This window comes from Aquarana catesbeiana, linkage group LG02 (genome assembly GCF_042186555.1).
Source record: "Aquarana catesbeiana isolate 2022-GZ linkage group LG02, ASM4218655v1, whole genome shotgun sequence".
Lineage (NCBI taxonomy): Eukaryota > Metazoa > Chordata > Amphibia > Anura > Ranidae > Aquarana > Aquarana catesbeiana.
In genome coordinates, this window is record NC_133325.1 from 310,873,072 (window position 1) to 310,889,239 (window position 16,168).

Below are 16,168 nucleotides of genomic sequence, written 5' to 3' on the forward strand. Positions count from 1 at the left end.
ATTTAGCTATTCAGCATTCCCACACATTTTCCCCAGGAAATGCATTTTCTAGTTAAGTGTTCTTGCATAGCAAGACCACTTACTGTTATCTCACATATATATTATTCTTATTATTATAGCCAAATTTACCACCCTAACTCCTCCCACAGTTTTTACACTACATAGACAAGTAATATACCGAAACGTGCGGATTGTTCCCGAATGGTGTGCTATTACTTTGTGGAACGTTTCGCCGAATGGTTCACGAAATATCGTAGTTTTTGCGGCGAAATTGGTCCCATAGGAATGAATGGGGAAACTAGAGTGGGAGATGGCAAAAGCTGGAAAATCAGAACATGATTTCTAAACTGCCGCCACTCCCTCATTTTCAAGCCCACCTACACAAATCTTATATCAAAACGTTCAGCTATCCCTGCTGCCACTAAACATGTCCACGGCTAAGCCATAGTCCTGATAGTTTTCACAATATGACCATTTGTTTGCAACTCACGCCGTCCATTGACATTCATTGAAACTACACACTAGCCCCTTCAAATTTGAAGGGCAATTTCTAAACTGCGACCGTGCCTTCAATTTTAATATTTCAGAGACATACTATACATCAAAATCTAGGTCTGGGTCTTGTGATTCTCACAATATAAAGATCTTTGCTGTAGGATGTATAGTTTTTAAAATACGGCCATTTGTTTAGAGGTCATTTCAGGAAATTTTAGCCATTAATCAGAGTGTACTGTTAGTGTTTGTTTTGTTGCCATGGTTACCAAAGCTTCTGTTATACACAGGGGGGAGGTGGCTGGAGCATCTCAGCTCTGATTACAGAGCCCGGGGGAGGGGACAGACACACCATGTACTGATTTATAATAGAGGAATATGATGGGGCAGTTTTGATGGGGTAATTCTGATGGGGCAGTTTTGATGAAGTAGTATTTGGGAAGCATAAACAGGGCATGAGCGTTGCTAGGAAACAGTGGTTGTAAACACAAGATGCTGAGACACCCCAAATGCATGTGACTTCATCTGCTAGACTTGATAATGCTTGTAGACTCCTCCCACAGTTTTTACACTACAGAGACAAGTAATATACCGAAACGTGCGGATTGTTCCCGATTGGTGTGCTATTACTTTGTGGAATGTTTCGCCGAATGGTCCAACGAAATGACGTTTTTGCGGCGAAATTGGTCCCATAGGAATGAATGGCGAAATGTTCAAAACTAGAGTGGGAGGTGACAAAAGCTGACAACCCCATGATCAGCCAAAACAGTATGACCACCCCATGATCAGCCAAAACATTATGACCGCCCCATGTAAAAAAAAAAAAATTTTTGAAAAAAAAAAAAAATAATAATTTTTGAAAAAAAAAAAATAATTTTTGAAAAAAAAAAAATAATTTTTGAAAAAAATAAAAATAAAATCATTTTTGAAAAAAAAAATATTTTTGAAAAAAAAAATCTTTTTTGAAAAAAAAATTTATAATTTTTGAAAAAAAAAATCATAATTTTTGAAAAAAAAATCATAATTTTTGAAAAAAAATGTTCAGCTCTTTCAGCTAATGATGAGACTTCAAATTTTTTACTACTATTTATACTTTTTAAAATATTAAGCTTTTTAACACTTTTCACAGTTACTCCAGCCACTCCAACCACACAACAGTTACTCAAGTTACTCCGCTCACTCCAGTTGTAGAGGCAAGAACACTTTTCACAATTTCCCCAGAAATTGTACCTTTTCTAGTTCTTATTATTATTATAGCCAAATTTACCACCCTAACACCTCCCACAATTTTTACACTACATAGACAAGTAATATACCGAAACGTGCGGATTGTTCCCGAATGGTGTGCTATTATTTTGTGGAACGTTTCGCCAAATGGTTCACTAAATATCGTCATTTTTGTGGCGAAATTGGTCCCATAGGAATGAATGGGGAAGCTAGAGTGGGAGGTGACAAAAGCTGAAAAATCAGAACATGATTTCTAAACTGCCACCACTCCCTCATTTTTAAGCCCACCTACACAAATCATATATCAAAACGTTCAGCTATCCCTGCTGCCACTAAACATGTCCACGGCTAAGCCATAGTCCTGATAATTTTCACAATATGACCATTTGTTTGCAACTCACACCGTCCATTGACATTCATTGAAACTACACTCTAGCCCCTTCAAATTTGAAGGGCAATTTCTAAACTGCGACCGTGCCTCCATTTTTAATATTTCAGAGACATACTATACATCAAAATCTAGGTCTGGGTCTTGTGATTCTCACAATAGAAAGATCTTCGCTGTAGGATGTATAGTTTTTAAAATACGGCCATTTGAATTACTGCACAGTTGTTAAATCTATGAATGGCGAAATGTTCAAAACTAGAGTGGGAGGTGACAAAAGCTGACAACCCCATGATCAGCTAAAACATTATGACCGCCCCATAAAAAAAAATATTTTTGAAAAAAAATTCATTTTTGAAAAAAAAAATTCATTTTTGAAAAAAAAAAATACATTTTTTAAAAGAAAAAATTATTTAAAAAAAAAAAATCATTTTTGAAAAAAAAAAATCATTTTTGAAAAAAAAAATTATTTTTGAAAAAAAAAAATCATTTTTGAAAAAAAATAAATTTTTGAAAAAAAAATCATTTTTGAAAAAAAAATCATTTTTGAAAAAAAAATTCATTTTTGAAAAAAAAAAATCATTTTTGAAAAAAAATAATTCATTTTTGAAAAAAAAACTTTTGAAAAAAATGTTCAGCTCTTTCAGCTAATGATGGGACTTCAACTTTTTTACTACTATTTATACTTCTTAAAATATTAAGCTTTTTAACACTTTTCACAGTTACTCAAGCCACTCCACCCAGTTACTCCGCCCACTCCAGTTGTCGAGGCAAGAACACTTTTCACAATTTCTCCAGAAATTGTAGCTTTTCTAGTTTATTATTTTATTGTAGTTTAACCTAGGTTGCACATTTAACATAATTTCAAATAAGGGTTAGTAAGATAAAATAAAAGGTAATTTTTAACATTAACCAGTACTTTTAGCTAGTAAAACTTAATCAAGACAAAGATCATGAAAATGAAAAGTAATATATTTGCAATTTTTGAAAAAAATAACCTAATTAGTAGTAAACATGTATGTTTGGCGCATTTCTCACTCATTTCTGGGAAGGCGCACAGAAACACTTGTTTCTGCGTGCATTTCCAGAATGCGCAGGTGTGAACGGGTCCTAACAGTTCACAACCATTTTAAATATGACCAATGGACATGAAAGTAATAATAACAAAAGAAGAAGAAAATCCACACAACACTTGGTAAAAAAATAGGTGAATAGAGCCAATAATAATAATGATAAGGATAAAAAAAAGGAAAAACTTAAATGCAATATAATTTGTGTAATTAAAGAGGATATAGATAGTATAATATCTCTCCTACAAGTCTTTAACATATTTAACAGTAGAGAAACTGGAGTGGTGAATGTTTATAACTTTGCTGGTTTGAGATTGTGCTCTTTGCGAAAGATGTTGCAAAGAAAGATAAATATGGAAGCCCAGAGCCGTTCCGGAATCCAAGAAGTTAACGATAACTGTGGGAAAAAAGTTAAGAAAAATCAACTTTCTACTAGAACAGCTTCTCCTTAGCAGTGCAAGCTCATCTATTTACATTTTTTGCATGTGCATCTGATGGAACATCTTAAACTCTTTTATACTGAAAGCGGAACTAAACCCTACTATCTTTTTTAGCCAAGGAAGCTGCCATTTTAGCCTCTGTTTGATCTGCAACTGCCATGGTGCTGCACATGTGATCAGTTATGACACCAGACATTTGATGGTTTGAACATTTGGCTGAGAGTACAAGCAAATGTGACAGTTAGCATTCCTGGCATGATGGGAATGTAACTGTTTTTTTGGAAACCTTTGGTTTAGTTTCAGCTTTGAAGCTGGACTCTAGACAAAAAAGCTAAATACACAGTTAAATACATACATGTTACCTTATCTGTCAAAGGATTTGTATTCTTTCTAGAGTGGGGCTTTAACGTCTCTCTGAGGCTGGGTTCACACTATAGAACGCAGCGGCTCACAGCAGGGGTCTGGTGCATCCCCATTCACTGTATCAGGTCTGATTTCAGCCCCAATTGTGGGATGAATTCGGACCTGAAACGGACCAAAAAGACGCTCAGAGCTCCTGTGCATTTCGCACTCGAGCCGCTGCGGAGATAATGCTGCTGTGCAATTTCACTGCTGAACAAACAGTGCGAGGAAGTGGGAAAATAATGCTCTACTGGCAGGAGCAACAGTTGATAAAATAATGTTAAAGAGAAGTCACCAGTGCGTCATATATGCCATTTTTTATTTTCCCAGTGTTTCAATTTAGGGACAAGGACTATAATCCTGGAATTTCCACACTGGATGTATGTTGACAGGTTAAATTATTGTTCAGTGTATTTTTAAGTGGATTGCCTGAAAAACATCCTTAGTTATTTATTTCAGTTACTTATATAGCGCTGTCCATCTACGCAGTGTTTTACATATACATTGTACATTCACATCAGTCCCTACCCTCAAGGAGCTTACAATCTAAGGTCCCTAACTCGCATTCATACATTTTAGACAGGATCCGATTAACCTACCAGCATGTCTTTAGAGTGTGGGAGGAAACCCAGGCAGGCACAGGGAGAACATGCAAACTCCAGGCAGATGGTGTCAGGATTTGAACCAGCGACCCTTTTGCTGCTGCTAGGTGAAAGTGCTAACCACTCTGCTGCATCCTTATAAGAACTTCTGAATCATACTTCGTCATGAAGCTAAAAAAAGGGCTAATTCACACTTAAAGAAGGGTAACAACACTTTCGTGAGAAAAAAAAAGCAATATAAATATATATATTGTATACAATTACAAAACAATTCCTGTGAATGTTGTTAAACTTATTATATAAGTTTTATTATTATATTTATACTGCAGTGCTGTCATTTTCTGTAAAATTCAATGTGCTATGGCACCTGGAGGCGTTCTGTACACAGATGGTGTATGGAACACCCCTAAGAAATGTCATTTCCTGCTAGTGTGGTTTTCCAAGAAGTCTGCACTAAGAAAAAAGTCAGATTTTGGGCAAAAATGTCATTTTTGGTGAGATACCCCCAAAGGGAAATCACAATAAAAATGATGCAGACCCTGCCACTTTCCTAGCAGGCACAGCAGCAGATTGATAATTAGAAAATCACTCTCATTAGATTCACTTGGACACAGAGATTGCACATGGACACAGAGAAACAAACTAACAAAAGGTAGGACTCTGCAACAAAGTTTGTTAAAATCCTTGCAATGTACATAGATCTCTCAGAGGAGAATATTTTTTTCTCAACAAAAGTGGAATTACTCTTTAAATGCTCTGCTGAGGTTATGGCATGTGTTAAGTCGGCCATAGACGGAGCATTTTTTTTCCTGGCTGCAACCACGGGTTGCAGGAAAGAAAATCACTCAATTCCACTATCAACACAGTCAGTGTTGATGGGGGAATTCCTCGCGTGGAACTATTGTGTTCTTCTGGTGGGGTGAGGAGTCCCTGCCGAGAGAACACAGTGATTACTGCTAGCGGCTATAATAGCCTCTAGCAATAATTGCATGTAAAATCTGACAGACTGGTTGTACCCAAGTTGATTGATCGATCAACATGGGTACATTCAACCTGTCCATACACGATTCGAATCTCAGTTGAATTGTCTATGGTCAGCTATAGTTTGCGGTGCATTAAAGCAGAACTAAAGTCCGTAATACTTATCTCAACCTCAACAGATTGGTTGCACAAGATTCTTGCTTATGCCAGAGTGTAAACTGAGCTACACTTGCATTGCGCTATACTGTGGTGCATTTGGCTGTACTGTATATTGGACTGGGATGCCCTTCACGATGAAGGGCACCACAGTGCCCATAGAGCATGTGCTTAGAAATTCATTGCAGAAACACATATTTTAGTGCACATTGCAAGGGTGATTAGGCCCTGTGCAATTTTTTAATACTAGTCTTATGACCTGATGTCACCAGATCGGTGGCTGGTCACCAGTGGGCTGCAGCTACTGCTATCATACGGTGCTCCAACATGCCCATTCTTCAGCCTATTCACCCAAAGCTGACATGAAATACACACTGTGCATGCACAATTACCTTCTACCTGCTAGAAAGCAAGCGTTTTGTCATGCATGTGCAGTGCACACCCCATGTTATTAATAAATAAAGAAGACAATCGCTACAAGGCACATGTGACTCTTTATTTCAATCCGGAATAAAAATATGCAAAGTTTCCGCCACGCTCATGCATCTCCGCCCTACACAGGCCTTAGGCCGGCCATACACAGAGCAAATTTCTTTCCTGCAACCACGGAAGGGGGAGCGGGGGAGGGTGGGGAAAGCTGTCCCTGCCAGGGGAAGACAGTGAATAGTGCTAGCAGTTATAGCAGCCACTTGAGATAATCGTAAGCGAATCCGGCAGGCTGGTTGTACCCAAGTTGATCGATCGATCAACTTGGTACATTCAGCCTGCCCACTAATGGTTCGAATCTCAGGAGGTTCAACCGTGTATGGTCGGCCTTAGTCTTAGCATTAGGAAGTGGCAATTAGATCTTATTTAAAAACTCCCCCTGCAATCTGCTCCCATCAGCCCAGGTGCAAAGTAATAAACTCTTAACTACCTCACTGTCAGCAGAGGATCAGTGAGGGAGACACAGATACATTGTAAAGGATTTAAGAATAAGGCCTGTGTAGGGTGGAAACACATGAGCATGGAGGAAACTTTATATCGATTTTATCCTGGATTGAAATAAAGAGTCGCATGTGCCTTACCGTGGTTGCCGATTCATTCATGACATGAGGATCGGCCTACAGAACACAGTTCCTTACAGATCCTGCACTGACAGTTCTTGTTCTGGGTGAGTGGCAGCTTGTCCTTTTGTTTTCTAGAGTGCACACTCCATGCCAACTACGGCAACCATAGCAAGGGTCAAAGAATAGGCATGGGGCGATACACCTATTCTACATCATGCATTTGCAGCAGGGCCTGGGGAGGAGTGGAGTGCAGTTCTACATTCCTGCACTGGATGAACCTGTCTATGTACTGGTGTGGTATAGAATGCTTTCCTGTACCCACATTTGTACTTTCTATAATCCTTACTTGGATAGAGTGAGACAAGTGTCCTGCTGTTCTCTGTGATATTCCAATAGTTCTTACTGCTTGACGAACATAATCCTTAGCGTCAGGAACGAGTAATGGCTTTGTCTTCAAGAATGTACTAAATGCTGTCATATTGGTCTTTACAAAAAAAGAGACTAAGCTCTGAATAAAGATTCCCTTGGAAGCATATTCATATTGTAGAGCTCGAGAAAAGTGATCCATAAAAGACTGTAAAGAGAGAACATCAATCTAAATTAACATGATTTGGTATACATTGTATAAACAATCCTTATACTCAATGGCAGGTATGTCAAATGCAAAAAGAAAAGAGTCTGCATTCTGTGGAAACAAAAGTGTATAAATAGTAAAACATTTTCACTTTTTTTTAAGTTCAGGAAAGGGAAGGGTTATGACTTCTGTCGTGTTTTTATGTCTGTCTTTTTTAAAGCTGGATTAACCTTCTGTATTTGTCTTATTGGCCATTGTCACTGAGACAGAAGATGGGAAATCCAAAATGTTGAAGTTGTCATCAAAACAGGTCGGGATGATTAATTTTCCGTTGTCCGGGGGGGTTCCCTTCCTAGAGATTTTGTCTTTCTATTGTGTCCCTGGGACTGGAAGTGAAATCTCCCCAAGGACAGGAAACAATGAATTGATTAGGGTTCTTACCCTTACTTACTCCATCCACAACTACAAATCTTGAGGGGCCATATTATGTCTACTGAGGGTCACATATGCAAAAAACAGCCCTATACTTAAAGAGGAAGTAAACCCTGATGACATTGGTGAATGTCTTTTGCAAATATCTCCTAAACCATGTAGGTTTAGGAGATATTTCTTGCACCTACAGGTAAGCCTTAATTTAGGCTTACTTGTAGGTAAAAGTGGTCTGTAAGGGTTTACAACCACTTTAATTTGTCTGTAAACAGAAAAAATATTTACTGTGACTCAGCAGATCAGTAAAAACGTACCTTTAGCAGATTACTTCTCCATATGTGATAGCATCATTTCTTGTAACCTCACAGGAACCTGTCAGAGGTCTGATTGGAATATCCTGTCCTTTGATGCCACCAACTTAAGGCTTGCACAGGCAGCAGCGGGGGCTTTTACACACACTGCTGACATAGCAGCAAGGAATGTGTGTAAACTTCACAAGCCAAATGTTGGCTTTTAAATGGAAGGGATCACCATACCTCCCAACTTTTTGAGATTGGAACCTATCAGCAAAAGTATGCAGGCATAGGACACACCCCTTGCCACGCCCTCTTAAAGGAGAATTGTATAAAAAAACAAGATTGGTTAAACACACAAGTGCTTTTTCTACCACTACTATTCCTTTATATTGGCTTTTGGAATTTACGAATGCAGCAATTAAGAAAATCAGATGAAAGGTTTAGCACTGGGAAACACTTATTGATATATAAAAAGTGCATTTTATATACAACTATATAGAGCAGACCAAAATGAGGAACAAATGAGGAGGAATGAGGGACAGAGGGACATTGCTAAAAATCAGGGACAGTCCCTCCAAATCAAGGACAGTTGGGAGCTATGGGGATCACTCCCACAGACACTGGAATAGTTACATATTCAACCATTAAATTTCCTGGCTTCGCTGTCCTACCTTTGGACCCAGCATGGTTGGAGTCGCTCGGTAGTAGGGAGAATAACAAGCAAATTTCTGTTTCCTGTCGCATCATGGCAGCATACACTTTGGGTTGTGACTCCGCCCCTCACAACCTGATAGGACCACATAGCTATAAGTTGTAAAGATGGCCCCCGCCCCAGTATTCTCTTATTTTTCCTCACCTGAGAAGGACTGAAGATGTCAGAAGCACCCCCTTACCGAACTCGCCCCAGCCAGGTTCTAGCCTCTCCTGGGTGGAAGTCCTTGCCTGTACAGCCTCTAAATGAGCTAGATGGAAGGAACCCCACTCTGGTGGTCTCAGGGGTATGTGCGGCTCCAGTATAAGCCTTAAACAGGCTTAGTTGTGTGCAGCGGTCTCCATCTGTCTTTCCATCTCTTGGTGCAGCTTGCTGGGCTCTGTGGTTCTCCTCTGTCTCTCCCCTGTGTCCTCAGATGTCTCAGCGCTTCCGCACATGCTCAGTAAATGTTTTAGGGCGTCCTGGCACATTTGCCAGGTTCCAAGATGGCGCCGAGAGCGGCTCGGTGCTACTGCACATGTGCGGCCGGTTCATGACCCCGGCGGCCATGACTGTTTATTTAAAAAGCTCAGAGATGTCATTTCTGATGCCTCCAGCTTCCTGAGCATATCTGACGCTGCTATCAACTCTGCTATCAGCTCTGCCTCACCTCTGACGCTCCCTCCTTGGGGTAAGTGTTTCTCTCTCCCCCTGGTTCCTCTGTTTGTTTGCTTGCATGTTTACACCTGCCTGTATCCCTCCAGGATATCACAGTTATCCTTTCTATGGAGACCGCTGCCCCAGCAGTTCACCATCAGCCCAATAGATAAGGGGGGGGATGTTCATGGTAAGTAGTGAAGATTGAAAAAGAGAGCAGGATCGTACTAATGCTGCCTAATCGGTCAGCCCTACCAGGTCATCAAGATCATCTAAGTCAAGGCGAAGAGAGACCTCACGCAGGAGAAGCCGCTCCAGCCATAGGCGAAGCCGCTCACGCGGCAGAAGTCGCTCAGCCCACAGGGGAAGCCGTAGGAGGAGCCGTTCCTACTCCAGGCATAGACATTCCCATTATAGAAGATCCCCTGCACGTAGACGCCAGTCTCCTGCACATCCTCCCCGTCCAGCGGGGAATGCTTGCTGGGTATGCGGGGCCACAGCTCTACCAGACAGGCTGGCCTGCCGCAGGTGAATGGACGAAGCCACCAGGGAGAAGGAGCTAGTCACTGTGGAACCTACCGGGGTCCCTGCTACGCATATCTCAACCCCAAATGTGGAGGCTACAGCCCTGAGCGCCTCACCATCCCATCCTAGTACATCTAGGTAACAAGAGTTTCCATCAGACGAGGAAGAACTGGAAGCGGCAGCAGGCTTTGATTTCTCGCTCATAGGACCCTTTGCAAAATCGGTCAAGGAAGCGATTAACTGGGAGGAACCTGAGGAGGTACAGCAGAAGCAAAGGAAGTATTTCCTGAATCTCAAGAAGGTACCTGAAGCCTTCCCATTTATAGAGGAACTGGATGAGCTTATTAAGGAAGAATGGCAGAATCCAGAGAAGAAGGTTAGTCTTTCTAACAGACTTACTAAGCTATATCCTCTGAAAGAGCCCAGAGTAGCTCCCCTGGTCTCCCCTCCAGTGGTGGACGCCTCTTTGATGCGCCTAGCCAGGCATGTGACGCTTCCCATTGAAGACGCAGTGACGTTCAGGGATGTCCTGGACAGGAAGGTGGACACGGACCTTAAAAGGGCTTACGTTTTTGCAGGAGGCGCCTGCAGACCAGCAGTGGCTTTGGCCGCAGTCGGGAAAGCTATTTCCGGGTGGTCTTTGAACACCGCGAAGCTCGTTGCTGAAGGTGCAGATCAGGACCAGATCGTTAAAGCCCTACAGGAACTCAGTCTCGCAGGAGATTTTGTGGCGGAAGCCTCGGTGGACACCATTAGGTCCGCTTCAAGGTCTATGCTAGCAACGGTAATGGCCAGGAGGGCGTTATGGCTTAAGCCCTGGTCGGCCGACCCGGCCTCAAAGTCCAACTGGTGCAGGATTCCATATGATGGAGTTAACCTCTTTGGTGCAAAGCTGGATACAGCAATATCCAAAGTGACAGGCGGGAAGTCTGGTCTTATTCCCTCAGACAGAAGGCCAAAACAACAAAGAGCGCCTCCCTTCAAGCGCAATCTCCCGGAGAGATACAGGGATGCAAAGTCCTATAGGCCTGGGAAGGAGTACAGGAGAACTTGGAAGAACCCTCAGACGTCCTTCCTCAAATTTCAGAAAACCAAAACGCCTGCTTCCAATGAACAGAAACCTTTTTGAAGGTACGTCCGCCCAACCAGCGGTAGTGGGTGCCAGGCTCACAAGATTCGGGTTGGTTTGGACGGAATTGATAAAGGACCCATGGACAGTATCCACCATCCGGGTCGGACACAGGTGGTCGTTCAAGAACCGCCCCCCAAGGGATCACTTCTGCGCAACCAGGATTCCTCCTTCCGGGAGAAAAGGTTGTCTTTGGTCCAGTACATCCAGGATCTGTTAAGGAAACAGGCAATAGTGGAAGTCGCACCATCCCAAAGAGGTCAGGGTTTCTATTCCCCACTCTTTCTAGTACGAAAAAAGTCAGGGGACTTCCGTCCTGTTATGGACCTAAAGAAACTCAACCGGTCAATCCGGGTAGAAACATTCAGGATGGAAAGCCTCCAGTCGATCCTTCAAGCAATAAATCGGGGGGACTGGATGCTCTCGATCGATCTGCAAGACACATACTTACATATCCCGATCCACTCAGAGTTCCAGAGATTCCTCCGCTTCACAATAAACAGCTGGCACTTCCAATTCCGAAGTCTTCCGTTCGGGATCTCCACCGCACCCAGGACATTCACGAAGGTCCTATTGCCCGTGATAGCCCACTTGAGAGAGAGGGGATTGAGAGTCCACGATTACCTGGACGACATCCTGCTTCTCTCGAACAACAAGGAGTCTCTCATCCAGCATCGGGGAATCCTGGTCTCCACTTTACAGTCTCTAGGGTGGCTGATAAACTGGAAGAAGAGCAGTATTCATCCCACTCAGAGGATGGTCTTTCTAGGGGCCGAGCTGGACACGAGAGAGAACACGGTGGAACTTCCAGAGGAGAAGATTTCCCCCCTGATTCAGAAAGTGAAGAAGGCCATCTCGGCCAGGAGATTACCAGCCAGAACATGCCTCAGTATCCTGGGCTCCTTGGCATCCACCATTCCGATGGTTCAGTGGGCGCAATGGAACTCGAGGCCTTTCCAGATTTCCTTCCTGCGCCAGTGGAACAGTGTTTCGATGTCGCAGACGATTCACATCCCTCAAGAGGTGAAGCAGTCATTGCTGTGGTGGATACGGCCTCGCAACCTAGGAAGGTGCAAGCACATAATCACCCCTTACCAGGAGACGGTGACCTCAGATGCCAGTCTGCAGGGGTGGGGAGCCCACCATCAGCACTTTGCGGCCCAAGGCCGCTGGCCATTCAAGGCACAGGACACAGTGTCGAATGTGTTAGAAATGAGAGCAGCATTCCAAGCGCTCCTGTCCTTCGGCTCGCTTTTGAGAGGGAAACATGTTCTTCTAAGAATGGACAACAAGGTCGCGGTTGCCTATATCAACAGGCAGGGGGGCACCAGAAGCAGGTCCATGATGCAGGAGGTCCGTCCTGTTCTAGAGTGGGCACAACTGAACCTGTTAAGCTTAAGGGCAGTCTATGTTCCGGGAGTCCAGAATGTGCTGGCCGACTCGCTGAGCAGGAATTTCACCTCCAATCACGAGTGGTCTCTGAACCCACAGGCCTACGCCCTCATATGCAGGACTTGGGGTCCTCCAGAGATAGACCTGGCGGCAACCCCAGAGAATGCGAAATGTCGGAGATTTCTATCGAGAATACCATTCCCTTCGGCGGAGGGGACGGATTGTCTCCTGCACCCCTGGAATTTCCATCTAGGATACATCTTTCCTCCAACTCCACTCATAACGAGGTTTCTCCTGAGACTCAAGGAGTCATCGGCACTGGTGGTGGCAGTAATTCCCTTCTGGCCGAGGAGGCCATGGTTTACCACTCTGATACAGCTGAATACGGCAGATCCCCTGCCCCTTCCGTTGTCACCAGACCTACTCTCCCAGGGTCATCTTCTTCACCCGAACCCGGAGAAGCTACATTTGATGGCCTGGAGGCTGAAAGGGCTAGGTACCTAGAGCAAGGATGCTCCCAGAGAGTGGTGGATACCCTACTCCAGGCCAGGAGACCTACCACGAATATTACTTACAGGCGAGTCTGGGAGAAGTTTACCCCCTTCGCTCAACAGTAAGGTTGAGACTCATCCTCACCATCGGTGTCACAGGTCCTGGAGTTCCTTCAACTAGGCCTAGAGAAGGGTCTTAGATCAAGTACTCTAAAGGTCCAAGTCTCGGCCTTGTCCGCCCTGACAGGAGTCAGATGGGCACAAGATCCCCTTGTGGTTCAGTTCCAACGGGCCTGTCTAAAGCTGAGACCTCCTAGGAAACCTTCCTTCCCAGTCTGGGACCTCTCAGTTGTACTGGAAGCTCTATCTAAGGAACCCTTCTTTCCGAATGAGAACATATCCTTATGGGATCTGACGCTAAAAGTCTCATTCCTGATAGCCATAACATCGGCTAAGCGGGTGTCAGAGATGCAGGCCTTAATGGTTAGTGATCCATATCTGGTAGTATTGCCAGACAGATTAGTCTTAAAACCTTCAGACCGGTTCATACCCAAGGTAACCTCATCCTTTCACTTCAACCAAGAGATTAACCTTCCGGCACTCACCACGGAACAGGGCGATCCTCACCCACTGGACGTCAAGGGTAATGTCCTGGAGTACCTCTCAGCTACCAGATCCATCAGGAAAACGGAAAGTCTCCTAATTATTCCGCATGGATTCAGGAGAGGTCAAGCGGCATCCTCACGCACCATTGCGTCATGGCTGGTGAAGACCATAAAAAAGGCCTATTCATTGAGCAGTCAGCAAGTACCTGAGGGCTTAAGGGCACATTCCACCAGGGCAGTGGCAACCTCCTGGACGGCATATTGTAGAGTCTCGGCGGAGACAATTTGCAGAGCGGCTACCTGGTCTTCCAGGAACACCTTTATGACCCATTACAAAGTGGATTCCGCCTGTTTATCCACAGTGGATTTCAGAAGAGCCGTTATCCAGGCCAATTCTTCTGTTCTCTGATTAATAAACTTAGTTTGAATCCCCACCCAGTCTTTGCGAGTTACTCCCCAAAGTGTATGCTGCCATGATGCGACAGGAAAACGGAAAATTGTATACTCACCTTTCCGTAATTTTCCTTTCCTGTCGTATCTTCATGGCAGCATACAATTTCCCACCCGTCTAAGGTGATATATATACGGAGAATACTGGGGCGGGGGCCATCTTTACAACTTATAGCTATGTGGTCCTATCAGGTTGTGAGGGGCGGAGTCACAACCCAAAGTGTATGCTGCCATGAAGATACGACAAGAAAGGAAAATTACGGCAAGGTGAGTATACAATTTTCCGTTTTTCTGACCTTCCCTAGCTAGTAAAATCCTGGAAGTGACAACAAGGATTTCATCAATTTTGGTTTCAGGTATCATTTTCACTGGCTGCTGTGACCAGGGAAGAAGCAAATGGAGCAGGATTTGTATGTACATTGTATGTACATCCTCAGTGCTAAAGTAGTTAAAGTACATGTAAACCCTAAATGAAAGACATTGAATTTGCTAAAGCACTGTGTATCATAAGCAGTCACCTTTTAAAAAATAATACTGTTTTAACATTTATTTCATCCTTTGTTGCATATATTCACTGTTGATTTCTGGCAGCCTCTTTACAACCACTTCCTGCCTACATGCATGTTAACAGCAAGTGCTGCAGGTCATTTTTCTGTGAGTTTCCTAATCGTGAACACAGTGGAACATACATGTGCAGTGTTACATAGATAGTGGGGTTAAAAAAAGACTCAAAATCATCTGTTCAACCAATAAAAAATAAAAAAGAGTGTACCCTGCTTGATACAGGGTGACAACACACAAGAACAATTGGGAGTTACCCTGTACAGAAAGTGCCTATAATAGAACCTTCATGGCAGGACCACCAGGTATTATTTTTAATGAATTCAAAATAACTTTTAAAATTAGCATGCGAAAGCCTATATGAGACTACAATGGTCAAGCTTACATACAAAATGTAAATGATACTTCTTCTTTTTCTGCAATGTGCTCACAATTAGTCAGGTAGATAGGTTACCTTGCAAGATGCATAAATATTCATTAGAGGGGTGGGTTTGCAACAAGATGCAGAGGACACGTTAATATTGGCTCCTCTCTTCCTCTGTACCATTCCTGGGAGAACAATATGAACCATCATGACATCTGCTCCAATATTGATATTAATGATCTCCCATAGTTTGTTTTCTGGAACCTCTGTAGTGATCTGTGGATAATCATAGAACACTCCAACATTGTTAACCACTTGAGCCCCAGACCATTATGCTGCCTAAGGACCAGAGGTCTTTTTTCAATTTGGCACTGCATCGCTTTAACTGCTAATTGCGCAGTCATGCAATGCTGTACCCAAACGAAATTTGCGTCCTTTTCTTCCCACAAATAGAGCTTTCTTTTGATGGTATTTGATCACCTCTGCGGTTTTTATTTTTTGCGCTATAAACGGAAAAAGACCAAAAATTTTGAAAAAAAATGATATTTTCTACTTTTTGTTATAAAAAAAATCCAATAAACTCAATTTTAGTCATACATTTAGGTCAAAATTTATTCGGCCACATGTCTTTGGTAAAAAAAATGTCAATAAGCGTATATTTATTGGTTTGCGCAAAAGTTATAGCGTCTACAAACTAGGGTACATTTTCTGGAATTTACACAGCTTTTAGTTTATGACTGCCTATGTCATTTCTTGAGGTGCTAAAATGGCAGGGCAGTACAAAACCCCCCCAAATGACCCCATTTTGGAAAGTAGACACCCCAAGGAAATTGCTGAGAGGCATGTTGAACCCATTGAATATTTATTTTTTTTGTCCCAAGTGATTGAATAATGACAAAAAAAAAAATATTTACAAAAAGTTGTCACTAAATGATATATTGCTCACACAGGCCATGGGCCTATGTGGAATTGCACTCCAAAATACATTCAGCTGCTTCTCCTGAGTATGGGGATACCACATGTGTGGGACTTTTTGGGAGCCTAGCCGCGTACGGGGCCCCGAAAACCAATCACCGCCTTCAGGATTTCTAAGGGCATACATTTTTGATTTCACTCCTCACTACCTATCACAGTTTTGAAGGCCATAAAATGCCCAGATGGCACAAAACCCCCCCAAATGACCCCATTTTGGAAAGAAGA

At 42.9% G+C, this 16,168-nt stretch overlaps 1 long non-coding RNA gene and 1 pseudogene across 1 annotated transcript in view; one reads left to right on the forward strand and one right to left on the reverse strand.

Annotated features, from left to right (window-relative positions):
• The window catches only part of LOC141127856 (uncharacterized), a 574,076-nt gene that overhangs the window by 306,555 nt on the left and 251,353 nt on the right, over positions 1–16,168 (forward strand). The gene's annotated exons all lie outside the window — the stretch shown is intronic.
• The window catches only part of LOC141127843 (inactive hydroxysteroid dehydrogenase-like protein 1), a 49,780-nt pseudogene continuing 36,528 nt past the window's right edge, over positions 2,917–16,168 (reverse strand).